Below are 13,976 nucleotides of genomic sequence, written 5' to 3' on the forward strand. Positions count from 1 at the left end.
AATTGCATTGCCTGTGTCACTTTGTTGCTTCCTCTGGCTCCTGTAGCCTCTCTCCAGCCTGACCCAAGAGGTTTCCTCTTTCCCTCTGTCCTGAAGGCAGCAGGTGTGCTCCTGCTGCTCAGTCCTGCAAGTCTCCTTGTTTTAAGTAACAAACAGCCATGGATTCTGCTCTGCCCTAGCAGAGTGGGGTGAACAGGGGGCAGAGAGAATATTAATTGGAGCATTGACATGTTAATTGCAGTATTGACAGCTTCAACATACTGGAAAGGAACAGATTTACAATGCAAATGGAGAGGTGCTCTCTGAACTGTGCTTGCTCTTAATCCTGGTGCTATGGAACTGAGGATGTTTGCTGTCCATGGCATGTGGTGGCTGCCAGTGTGCTGGGGAGGGGCTTTGGATTGGATGCCTTCCTCCTGAAGGCTGCAGATGTCAAACCAAAGAACATGAGACATAGTGCAGGCCTCAGAACTGTGTGGCTTTTGTCTCTCCACAGAAAACTATCACTGGAAAAGCACTTCATGGTTTAAGGCAGCAGCAGGATTGCTGTGGCCTTGCTGGGATATTTTGCTGCTGCAGTGGAGTGTGTAGGGCAGGATCTGACTCTGCTTTTATAACTATTCCTGGCAGCAGGATCTGCAGTCCAGGTCTAAGTATTTCCTTTTGGTTTTCCATACCACCTCCCTCTTCCCATCTTATGGTGGAAACAGAGCCATTCCTCAGCCATTGAATACCAAAGTCCAGTTTCCTATTAAGCTTCTGTGGTGGAAAAAAAGGCTTCCAGGAAAGGAAGCACAAAGAACCCCCATCAGGAACTGAGGCAAATCTGGCAGTGTGGCTCCAAGGCCTGGAAGGATGGGCATTGCACAGAGCTCTGCTGCTGGAGATTAAAAATCAGCCCTTCAGCTTGGGCTGGATTTGCATGTGGAAATTATTCACTGCACTTTATTTTGCATATTCTCACATGGTACTTCCAAAAAAACCACAGAGCAGCTCCTCTGTGGGTGTAGGGGCTTTGTTTGTGTCTCTCTTGATACCTGCAAATAGAGGTTTAGCTCCAGATTTTGTGTTTCCTTGGCTACTCACAGAATTGTTCCCTAAGCCAGTGTTTAACATACTTTCAGGGTGATACAGCAATAGGCAAATATTTTACCTTATTCAACTAAACTACTAATTTAGTAGAAAAACACCAGCTTCTGGGGTTTAGTCACTGCAGTTTTCCATCTGTTGTCAATGGTAATTGCAGGGCACATAAAGCTTGATTGGAAGGGGCAAAAAAAGCTGCTCATTCCATCTCTTATTTATCAGAAATTAAAAGCCAGCTTGCCTTTGTGCATGACATTTGTGGTGACACAACTCTGGGGCAGCTCTGAGTCCCCCAGCTGGCACAGAGCCCTCTCAAGGTGCTCTGGTAATGCAGCTGATGGAATCCTCACCTCGCAATAGTTGTGCCCCAAACTAACTGCACAGCTATTCACATACTCCTACAGATGGGTCGTTTTTCTTGTTTTAAAGTGCAAATACATCTCCATTTAAACAGGACAGAGCCCAAGTGTCCTCCTGGCAATGCCTGGGAAACTGCATTTACTGAGTTAGAAACGTAGGGTTTACAGATGAGATGGCTTGTACCTAACTTAGGTACCTAAAGGTTGTTAGTTTGCTTAAGGAAAGGAAACAGCTCTTCACAGAGTGCACCAGGAAGCTGAACAACACCCCAGTTCTGCTCCTTTGGAAGTGAGCTGCATTATTCATATTTCTTACAGTCTTACATCAAATGTGTTGGGATAAGCCCTGCTGTGTTTGTCTCACAGAAGGTATTCCTAAGGGAGTGAGGGAAAGGGGCATTTCCCTCTGCACAGTGTGTGCCCAGGGCTGTGCCTGAGAGTGGCAGTCAAACAGGCTGGTGTGTCAAGTGAGAGAAATAAGCAGGCCTTGGGGGGAAATGATTCAGGGAACATTTTCTACCCTTTTCCTTCACAGCTTAGCATATCTGGTTATCCACTAGTGTACGTGGCAGTCCTGACAGACTTTCCCATAACTTTGTCCTTTAGTGCTGGCACTGCTTGCTGTATTTGTAGCTGATTGTAAAAAAACCACAAAAACAAACAAGCAAACAAACCCCCAAACCAAACCAAAACAAACAGAAAACCCCACAAACCCCCCAAACCAACCAATCAATCAAACAAATAAAAATTTCCTTCAAAACCTAGTTATGAATTATTTTCACAGGCAAATGATACTTTCATTATAATGTCTTGAATTCTTCCATACCAGCACAGTGATCAAATCAGCTGCATTAATTGTGTTAAATACTGTGTTGAAATCCGTACTGAGACTTCAGTGAATGGGGGCAGTGAATCGAGGACATTTGTACATCTGAATGATTCCAACATCCTGTGACATGCTTTGTCTTCCATAATACACTGAAAAAAGGAAATTAAACCCAAGGTTTGTGTTACAGAAGGAGTAAATTGTTCATTTAAACACAGAACAGGAGTTACATCTACCTTTCATGTTGTCTGAAAAACTACTTCAATAATCATGCTCATAGAAACATGGTTCAGACCTGGTTGTCTACCTGGAGGCTGATAAAAAATGGAGTAGCACAAATGTCTGTTCTGCTCAACATCTTTATCAGAGTCCCGCAGGAAGATAGGAAGAAAAGCCTCATCAGGTTTGCAAATGGCATTGAACTGAGGGCAGGGCTGCCGTGGGAGCCAGCTACACAGCCTGGAGGGGTGGGGTGAGGTGAAGCTTAGGAAAGCGAGCTCAGGGCAAAGCCCTGCCCCTGGGAAAGCCTGCCAGGACCCAGCCTGAGCCTGGGACAGCTCCAGGAAAGGGCCAGCTGGGCCACCAAGTGAGGGAGCCCACAGGGCCCTGGCAGCACCCTGGGCAGCACCAGCAGGGGCAGGGCCAGCACATCACGGGTACCCGCTCTGCTCAGCACCAGGAGATTACATCCCAAATCTGTGCCAGGCTTGGGGCTCCTGGTACAGCAAAGGCTAAACTGAAGGGAGTTCAGTGGAGAACACCAAGCTGCTCAGGGCTGGGGCATTTGCTCTGTCAGAAGCTGAGAGAGGGAGGTTGCTCAGCCTGGAGAAGAGTCTGCTTTGGGTGAAGGTCACAGCAGCCTCCAGTACCTGTGAGGGGTTATTGAGAAGCTGGAGTTCCTCACTGTAGTGCAGAGTGGGAGGAGCAGAACTGAAACCTGAGAGGATCAGACTGGATACAAGGAGTGACTTTTTCCACATTAGGAAAATTAAACCTTGGAGGTTTGTGCAATCTCTCCCCTTTGACATTTCCAAGACCTGCCTGGTTTGACCTCAGAGCTAACCCTGAATAGGAGTTTGGACCAGACACATCCTGAGGTCCCTTCCAACCCGAATGATCCTATAAAAATGACAAACTAGAAGGATCTCTGGAGGTCATCAGGAGATATTACCTAAAGTTCAGCTGAGTTCTTAGTATGTGCAAGCAGGGGGACCCACAACCTCTCCAGGTGACTTGTGCCACTATTTGACTACTCTCAAGAGTGACAAGACTCTGCAACTGATTGGGATTTAACACTTTTTTCATGTCTTTAAACAAAGGTTATGGTAATATAGGTCAAGGTGGGGTCAGTGGGGACAGGTGGGGTGGTAGCATCAATACAAATAATGTGGCACAAAACCTCAAGATGCTCTTAAGAATTGAAATAAGATTTAAAAATTTGCATATTGTAATATTGTCTTTGATCTGATAAATTGTCTCTCTCACATCTGTCTCTTATCATAGTACCCTTGTCTTGTTTTCTCTCCCTTTCCTGCTGTCCCATGGTTATACAAAGCCATCACAGGATGAATTCATGGTGGATCTGCAGCTCAGGGGGCAGCCAGGAGTGAGGAGAGTGCAAGGCTTGGGTGGTGCAGCTGCACTGCTGGCACTCGAGCTGTGTTGGAGCTGATACACGTTTATTGGGGATGGGGGAGTGTAGATTGCTTCAGACAATGCTATGCCACTCCAGGACACTGGCTCTGAGTGCCAGCAGTGTTTGGCTGTGCTTCAAAAGTATTTTTACCTCGGAAGTGGTGTGTGCATCTCGAATATTGCACTTCCCACTCTGCATTGCACTTAACATTTCTCTCATATGGATGACACGTAGCTTAACAAATCATTATGTGGTATCTGGGAAAAAGCAGGTCAGTGGAATCGCAGAGATTGAGGATCATTTCCATAATCTTCATTAATCCTTTCCTTTGAAGTAAAAATATTCCAAATGGCAGTAAATGTCCTTACAGCATTTTGGCACCAGCAAGCAGCCTGGGGTGACTTCACATTCATTGCTGCACTTGAATAGATAGGGGTGAATAATCTGGAGCAGTGGGTTACAGTTCCACAGGGACAACAAATAAGAAAGCAAAACAATGGCATTTCATGAGAGCCTGTTAGGACCCTGTTGGGAATTTTTCTATAAATAGTGCCTTATTTCTCTCAATCATCTCTACAAAAATATAAAATGCAGCAGGGCTGGCACATAAAATCCTGACCAGTGGGAACTATAAATGATGATGATAAATATAGATACTCTGAGGGCTGGAGCCTCTCTGCTCTAGAGCCAGCCTGGGAGAGCTGGGGGTGTTCACCTGGAGAAAAGGAGAGAGGAGGCTCCAGGGAGACCTCTGAGCCCCTTCCAGTGCCTAAAGGGGCTCCAGGAGAGCTGGAGAGGGACTTGGAACAAGGGATGGAGACACAGGACACAGGGAATGGCTTCCCATTGCCAGAAGGCAGGGGCAGATGGGATACTGGGAAGGAATTCCTGTGAGGGAGGTGAGGTCCTGGCCCTAGAGAAGCTGTGGCTGCCCCTGGATCCCTGGCAGTGTCCAAGGCCAGGCTGGATGGGGCTTGGAGCAACCTTGGCTAGTGGAAGGTGTCCCTGCCCATGGCAGGGGCTGGAACGAGATGGGTTTTCAGTTCTTTTCCAACTCAAACCAGTCTGGATTCTATGATAAATTCTCTTTCTTTCTAGGAATGGACATAATCAGTAATTAGGGTTATTTGGGGTGGTCACTGCTCTGTGGGATGTGAGAGGTGCAGTGCTGTGATGGCCAGTTGTGCATGTTTTGAGTAACTGTGAGAACCCCAGCAGGAGGAAAGGGAGCACCAGCCCCTGGGCAATTGCTGTCCATGTTCATGATTTATCAGCAGTGCTGCCTGCCAGGAAAAGCAGGCAAGGTGTGAAGGGAGGGTGGATATCCTCTGGGAGACCAAATACTGTCACTGGTGAATAATAACTGAAGGTTTGGTCAGCCAGGCCCTTCTGGAGGTGTGATGAGACAACTCTGCTCATGGCTTTTAGCTCCTTAAAGGCATTAACTGGCAAGGGGTGCTCCAGACTGAGCAATTTTGATTCAGGTTGGACAGTTTACACCTGTAAACAATATGTGGGAGATGCAAAAGGTCTGCAAAAGGCCAGGGAATAAGGGGGAATGAGTTGATGGGTTGCTGTGTCTGTGGGTGGTGGTATGTCAGGTTAGGAGTTGCTGCTGGGAAGCTGGAAGGGAAGAGCAGCTCCTCAGACAATGTGTGAATCCCTTGCTAACACAGTCAGCCTGAGGGAGACTGGAGTTTGTGTCTGTCTAGACTTTTGCCCACTAAAGACAATATCCAAGTCTTTGGAAATTGGCTGGTGGGACTCAATGGAAATTCAGGTGTTTTTTCCTTTTCTTTAAGAAGCTGGAGACAGTGGATTTTCCTTCACATTGTTATTGCAAATCATAATTAATAATTAATTGGGGGTTGCAACTAGATTATGCCCAAGGTCCCCTTTTCACCCAGACCACCCTAAGATTCTGTGAATTAGTCCATTTGTGTGTAACCCCAACTGAATTCTCAGGCTGTCTGCAGAAATCCTTGAGCCAGGTGTGTTTACTAACCAGCTCTAAATATACCTGTCTTTTTTATTCTCTTCAGTAATTTAACCAAACTAACAGGTTTCTGCCCATTGCACCCCAACAGCTTTTTTAATCCACTATGCTGAGAAAATTTCACAATGAAGATGTTATGAACAAATAGAGAAAGACTAGTTAAATGGAAGGTCTCCTTTTCTTTTGGCTGATTTATATTGTTGAGATTTAGAACTCACCTTTGCAGGAACACTCTAGCAATAACTTAAGTTAACTAAAAATGTGATTTTAACATGTATTAGTCAAACTGTATTAAGTCTCTGGGTGGTAAATCGTAATCAGAATTAATCTGGCCTTAATTTGATATGGCTGACTTTATTTCCAAGGTCAAATTAAAGTTACTTGACTCCTGAATTTCTACAAGGAGGAGCTCAAAATGTTTTCTCCTGTTATGAAGATCCTGCTTTTCTAGGACAGTGAATAATTACCACTATTCTTACTCTGAAGATATTTATAGTCTCTTGTGCTGGTTTTGGCCGAGGCAGAGTTAATTTTCTTCCCAGCAGCTGGTATGGGGCTGTGTTTTAGACAACTCTGATTTATTTCTCCTGAGCCTCTTGGCAATGTCTCCAGCATCCCTTGGTTCACAGCTTCCTACCAACGTGATCTAATTAGCGCTGCTGCAGTTGGCTTCCAACAAACAGCCTTATCAGGGCTGGCCTCAAGGTGCAGGATGCGCTCAAGGTACTGCTGACGGGTGAACCTCGCAACTTCCACATTCCCAAAGAGTTTGGATAATCATCACAAAGTCTGGATGTTTATCTGAACTGTATTCAAGCCATTCCAGCCCCCTTGGGTCTGCAGACTTAGGTTAGAAATCTTTGACGTAAGACTCCTGGTATTTCCTGCTCCTGACAGGGCCAGATATGCTCAAGTGTCCCTTTGAGGTGACATTTGTCTCCTGTTTTCACTGCTGCTGTGGGGTTATCAGGTCAGCCATTCTTGGATTCGGGTGCAGGAAGAGACTTAAACTTGTTCTTGGTCTCAAGTATAAAGCCAAACAACAAAGCCTAGAAAATGAGCTTTAAAGGGATGAGAGGACAATGGGAAAATTTGTAAGAGACAGTGAGGGATTGTGACAGCAGGGCCACAGGAGCTGCTGTGGGAGGACTGACATCTGCAGATCATGGGCCTTTGACTGCTTTGTGGGACAAAAGGAAAGTTGCTTATGAAAGATAAGATAAATAAAAAGATGAATTAAGAACATAAATGAACAGGAGAAAGTGCCTTCATGTTCAATTTAGGGTTACATTAAGCTTTGCCAAGACAGAAGGAATATAAATAATGTACACAACGGAGTGGAAATGATAAAAAATGATCCAGCTGTGTTGAAGATCAGGAGGGAAGAAATCCCAACTTACAACACAAAGCACAGGAGCTCTAAGGCTACTTATTACCCTCTTTTTCCTCTCAAAGAACTTGTCACTTAATCAGGCCTCAATATTCAGGCTTGGGGACACTGGGATTATATTTTCTGCAATTTCTGAAACCACAGACCTACAGCTTAGGGCAGGATTTATGCAGGAATCACCCTAGGATCAAACTGCTGCAGAGCCACAAGGTCAAGCATGTCTAATCATCCCCCAAGGATTTAGGAAGTGCCTTGAGAGAGGACACTGGCAGGAATTTCTAGTGCAACCATCCTGCCTGAGGCCTGGGGAAAGAAAGATGCAGTTGTAGGAGAAAATATTAATCTCAGCCCAACTGACAACAACGAGGAAAGACATTTCCTTTGTAAATCTAATAAAAATGTTAAAAACCAAGCTAACTATTGAAGGAGCAGCTGAAATTTGCCTTTGAACTAGAACAGCTTTCATGTAAAGGCAACTTAAGTCTTCTGTGTGATAAAGTAAATAACTTTTAACCAAACAGATATTATTTTAATCTAGTCCTTGAAGTTAAAAAGTTAACTTTCTCTGTGATTTCCCCATTTGTGACAGCCCCTGGCTGTGTTTTTACTGTCGTAGCAGCTTCTGGTAGACTGCATGTCTCTCACATTCACTACAAAGTAAACAGGATTTTTTTTCCAAGGGTAGCTGGCTGGGCTCCAGTGGAAGAATGCAAGTTATTCATAAGTTCTGGTAGGCTCATTTCTGCTTAATATGGTCTGTTTTTATTGCAGATTTTATGAAGGAAAGAAAAAAAAAAAGCTGTGAATTTTTTTTTAGTCCCCTGGGATTGTTTTCTTCAAACGTGTGGGAAATGGCCTCCACCCCAAGCCCCAGCACAGAGTTGTGTTGCTGTTTGTCCTGATAATGTTCATCTTTTCCCACCTTGAGACTTGACAGGCTGCCAGAAGGTTCCCAAGATGCAGACAGCACATGCTGTGCTGCTTTGAGGACAGAACTGCTGCTGCAGACAGACACCCATCATTGTTCTGGTGAAGGGCTGCAGGAGGGTGCACAGCATGGGCCACCCTGCACACCTCCCCTCCCAGGCAGCAGCAGCAGGAAGAGGCTTCCTTCTGCCTGCATAACCCTGGCAGAAAAGGGAGAAAAGGCCTTCAGGGCTTCAGGCAGCTTCAGTACTGAGGAGACACAGCAGGGTCAGGGGAATTTTGCTCAGTGCCATGGGACTGACAGGTCCCAGGTGCCCATCCAGCAGAACTGGGCTTTCCCTGCTCCTGCCTGGGTTGGTCTCTGGGTTTCCTTCAAGCTGGAGCTGGGACCTGTGGGAGTTCATGGGATCACTCCTGTCCAAGGAGAGAGCTGGGGGGCCTGTGCCAGCAGGGGAAAAGCTGGGAAGCTGGAGGTGAGATTGTCATAAGGACAGAAGTATTTGAATTGTCCAAGCATAAGCTGGAAACTGCATAGAGGCTTCCATGCACTAAAGAGGTTCTTAGAAGATTTCCTGGGAGGAGGCGGAGGGAACTTGGTGCATTAAGAAAGGGATTATATAATAATGATACAGAAACACTGATTGTGCAAACTGGAGAGAGAATCTGATGAACAGGGAGGTCCATTTCCAGCTTAATTTCCTCTTAATTTCCTTCTGTAGTTGCAGGAGCAAGCTATGGAGGTAGAGTGTACCTGAGGAGGAGCAGGGCTTCAGTGACTCTGTGAAATGGGTGGGCTGTTCAGCCGAGTGAAAGTGTTATCATGCCTCTAACCTCCATCCTGGGTAAATCAGCTGTTGTAATTGGAAACAGCACCATGCTCAATGTGGTTTGCATGTTAATGGGTGAAAATTCAGGGCAATTAAACCAAATAATAAATAGAGTATTTCACTTTAAAATAGATAATGTTTCTGTAATACCTTTTAATTCAACATTTCAGGCTGCTTTATCATCCAACCTGTCTTAAATATTGCAAAGCTCAGAATGTAAACTGTACTTTATCTGGCTGTGTGTATGGGAAGTGCAGAAAAATGGGTGATTTCTCTCATGTCAGCTGTACAAGGGTGAGCCACAGAACCTTGTAACACTGCATTTTTAGGTGGGAGACACCCTATGGAAGTTGCATGCAGGGAATGAAGGATATTGGACGTGGCATGTGGTTGGTGAGGGCCTGCTGGGGAGCCTCTTGGGCTCATGTGACAGCAGATGGGCAGAAAATGGTTTTCTTTATCTGCCCTGTAGTTAGAGTCAAGCAGACAGGTTAACTCAGCCCAATTTGTTCCAATCCCTCTCTCCCCAGTCTCTGTTTTTCCTTTGACTGTTCTGTGCCTGCGTTTTGTTTCCACTCTCGTCAGAGAGGACACTTTAATTTCACATGAAAGAGCAGATTTATGTGTGATGCCAGGGATTTACCCAGCATTGCTGGCATAGCCAGCTCTGCATTTTGGCTGTATGTATCTGGAAATCAGAGTATTAAAAAAAAGGGGAGACTATTCCTCATAAAGCTGAGCTATACGTGGCTCTTCTGCATGTTCAGAGCACTGTCTAAACTACATCTAAATAATCTTGTGATCTTTCCCGGGAATGGGAATGTAAACAGAGTTATCTCCTTCCCTGACACTGAAGTAAACTGCTCAAGGCCAGCAGTGGGAGAGGCTCCCCTTCCCTTCCCACTGCCTTCCTTCTGAAATCCTGGGCACAAATCCCTCTCCAGGTTTGGGATGGATGAGAAAGGAAGCGATGCCTGGGGAGAAGGCAGGAGGCAACAGTTCAGAGATGAGAGCTACCTGTGGGTCTGTGTACGAGATTCAACATTTTAATGCACATTAACCACTGCTAACTAATGCCAAGGAAGCCTCATTTTGATGCCTTTCTTAATCAGCAAGTGAGTTGTAAAGAAATCCCTTTCCCTTTCACCATTCCCTGGAAGAGTTGAGGAAAGGAGTAGATGTGGCATTTCATGGTATGGTTTAGTGGGCACTGTGGGATTTGGAGGATGGGCTTGATAGCCTTGGGGGTCTTTTCCAACCTTTGTGATTCTGTGAAACTGAGGCATTATTTTTCAATATTACTGCAACTGCTGTATCCGACAGAACTGATAGGATTCCTCCTACCAGCAAACTCTGAGACAGCTGTACTTACTGACTTTTCCTGTTTGCCCCTCAGTTTAACATCTGTGTGCCAAAATGGGGAAATAGTGTACCTGGAGTGCAGAATTTGTCCATGAGGAGGGTCCTGAGCCTGCCTTGGAAGTCACACTGCATCATTTCTGCTCCTGGGGCACTGACTAACCAGCTCCTGTGCCAAGGAACAGTGAGAATCCTGCCTTTGGCACCATGATTTTTGTGCCAGAAAGCTTTATCCAAAGGTGATCACAGGTCAGGCAATTTTTCTATTTCTCTCTTTCAATTTGCATATAACAGCAGGTATGCAGAAATACTCCTACATGAAGGTGTTCCCTTTATAATACTCTTGAAAACAAAATTATTTTTGAGGCAGGATATGCCAAAAGTGTTTTAATTATGAATGGAGTAGATTTCTTTCCTTCTTGTTAAAATGGAGATTTCTGATACTTCATCTTTGTAAAAACCATTTCTGATAAATTCAATAATGGGACACAATATGGTAATAGTGTGCCACCTGCTGAGTGCACAACTCAAGTAGCTTGGCTAGTAGAAATGCATTTTTTCAACCTGTGCATTTGATGTAGAATCAGCCTGTTGAGATCACCTAGGCATGAACTTCCAGGTGAATTTGGACTGGAGGTCCTGAAGCAGTTGTCTGGGAAGCTCACCAAGCCAGCCCCACTGTCATGGGCTGCTTTTGGCCCTTTCCCTTTTGTATGCCCCAGCCAGGACTTTCTGCTGATCCTGGCTTGTCTATCAGCCTTGGGAGGTGTTGATGTTGGTTCAGTGCTATGGTTTCTCTGTGATGTTCTCTGAAAGGTTTGTAGGGTGTTTTTTTTCATTTTCTCTTGGCTTATTTGCCTTTTCCTCTTTCAGAGATGTTCACACTTTTCCCCTCCTACTAAAGCTCAACTACTATTCCAATACAGGATATATTTAAGCCTTTCTGCTGCTTGGATAGAGCCCATCTTAGTTTTCTTTGAGAAAGATTAAAAATTATTTTCATTATTCAAAAAGTCACTGGATTGCCTCTCTTTAAAGCCACATCACACTCTCTTTGCTTCTCTTTCTGCCTCATGACTTTCTTTTCAAAGCACAATAGATTCCTTTCCTTATTCTGGGTGTTTTCGCCCTCCTGTAAAATTTACTAATGAAACCTTTGTGCAAGTATTAGCCTGATCTTTCAAGCAATAAATGGGAACAGAAAAAACTGACAAAGCCAGAGTTCTGTATTTCATATGAAACAGGAAAAAATCCTCTTTGAAGCAAGTTTTTTCTGCAGCCACTTTGTCATTCCTTTAGGTGTTGCCTGTGAGCTCTTCAAAACCCCAGCCTTGCATTATGCTGTTGGTAGAGGTGGGTCTTTCCACAGGGAGGTGTAATGTAATAAAAAAATGAAGTAATGGCTCATTTTTAACCATTTATAGCACTTCAAAACCTTAGTGGATGCTGATGGTCTGGTCATTAGGGCAGGAAAATTTCCAGCTCTTCCAGCTGCCTTGTGTCCCTCCCTTCACAGCACTTGGGGTAAATACGTTGCCCACTCATGAGGATTTTGAACTGTAAGATTTGATGAAGTAATCCTTTCCTTACCAGTTGGATACTCTATCAGGGTCCTGTTATACAGATGGCACACTGCTGTCATAGCTACAGAATTTCTAATCACAGCAATAATTAAAGTAAGACTTTTTAAAGGTGTCTCCTTCCAGAAACCTCCAAAAGGGTCTCACACTCAGCACATCAGCCATTCACTCAACACCAGTGACTGGCACTTGATCAGCTTTATAGTAAAAAAATAACCATGAAACTCACTTTCCCTTTAGGAAGTGCTTTTAAAAGAAATTACTTATTTTCACCCCTAGAAAGCCCATTTTTCCTGTCTGAGGTAGGGGAAATGGAGTTTCTCCTAACTAAAACCATCATCTGTGTGTTTGATGTTGTGGTGTAAATGTTTGAGAATGGAGGGCTTCCAGTGCCTGAGGAGAACCTACAGGAATGATGGAGAGGGACTTTGGACAAGGGTCTGGAGGGACAGGACAGGGGGGAATGGCTTCCCACTGCCAGAGGGCAGGGCTAGATGGAATATTGGGAAGAAATTCTTCCCTGTGAGGCCTGGCACAGGGTGCCCAGAGAAGCTGTGGCTGCCCACAGCATGTAGAATCCAGTCACTTTGGGCCTCCAATTATCCAAAGCAAATTACAAAACATTTCACGTGGCCTTCAATGGCGTTAGAGTTTAAAATGACACAAAATAACAGAACTCGAAACCCCAGTTGAGAGCAGCATAAACACTTGCAGAGGTTCTCAGAGTGATTTCCCACAAAAGATAGAAACAATAGGAGGCAGTGGTGGTTTTTTTCCAGCAGTTTTCGCACAGTTGCTGAATGTTTCATTCCCTTCTTCCCTGGGTATGCCATGGAGGAGCAGTTCCCAGCGAGAGTTCAGTTCCTGTTTGGCCTCTGTTTCATTAATATTTGTGTACACAAACACACTGACACGCCAGAAAATGCTCTGCCTGCAGAGCACTCACACACATCCCTGCTGCCAGAGCATTGTTTTCTACATGGCAGGAAACTATTCCAGAAGTTCCTTTGCAGTTATCTGGCAAAAAGTGAAGAGTTATAGATTCCTCTGCTTCCAGCCTCATCCCTAGGTGGAGTCGGGGAGATATTTCTGACCTGCTTAATTGGACAAATTCATCACTGGGCATGGGGATGGGGGGATTGGACTCTGGTGCATATATTTTCTGTTAGGACTCAGGGCTGGTGTGTTCCCACATTTTGACAGCCTGCATTCCCTCCTCTTACCAGCTCCTCACCTGGGGAAGGGGTGGAGGCACAGCAGCCAGGCTCCCCTCTGGCTTCCTCCCAGTGTGGAAGCACAGCTTTCCATGGGCCAGTAAAGGGAAAGGTCCTACCTTTCAGCAGGAGCTCTGGAGTCATTAAAGCAGGGGAAAGAAATGTCACTAAATTATGAGTCTGTCTCCCTACAAGACTAAACTAAACTATTCAAATATCATTGAACCTCAGGCATAATAACTCCAACAGCAGAGGGGGTCTGAAAGAAGGAGAGGCACAAACAGAAACTGGAGAGAGGAAATGTCTCTGTTAATCCCCCAACCATTTTGTGCTCAGTGTTTCTTGTCTCGCATTTTAATGACTTGGCATAAGTGGGGAGAAAAAATATGTGAGGCATGCTGATGCTCATGGAAAACAGAGCTGTGTCCTCTCTGTATACAGAGCTCATGATGGAGATATGAATGAGAAATTTATCTCTTTCTGGAATGCAAAGGATTTAGTGAACTTTGGGAACCTTCCCAGTTCTTTCTCTTCCTTAATACTCATAATGCAGCTGTGAATATAGAAGTGCAGATATCTGTATTAGCTGCTGGTGATGGGTTCTTTGTTTTCAAAATAATTTGAATTTCATTGAGCTTCTCTTTGCTCGATCAAGAACTATTTGCTACTTCACAACATTTCCCGTTGTGCAGCGTTTCTCAGTGGACAGAAAACGCTTTACTGGTGGAAAGAGATACCAATGAGATTTTGGCCTTAGCAGCTTGAGTGATGTAGGC

Source organism: Prinia subflava, chromosome 10 (genome assembly GCF_021018805.1).
Source record: "Prinia subflava isolate CZ2003 ecotype Zambia chromosome 10, Cam_Psub_1.2, whole genome shotgun sequence".
Classification (NCBI taxonomy): domain Eukaryota; kingdom Metazoa; phylum Chordata; class Aves; order Passeriformes; family Cisticolidae; genus Prinia; species Prinia subflava.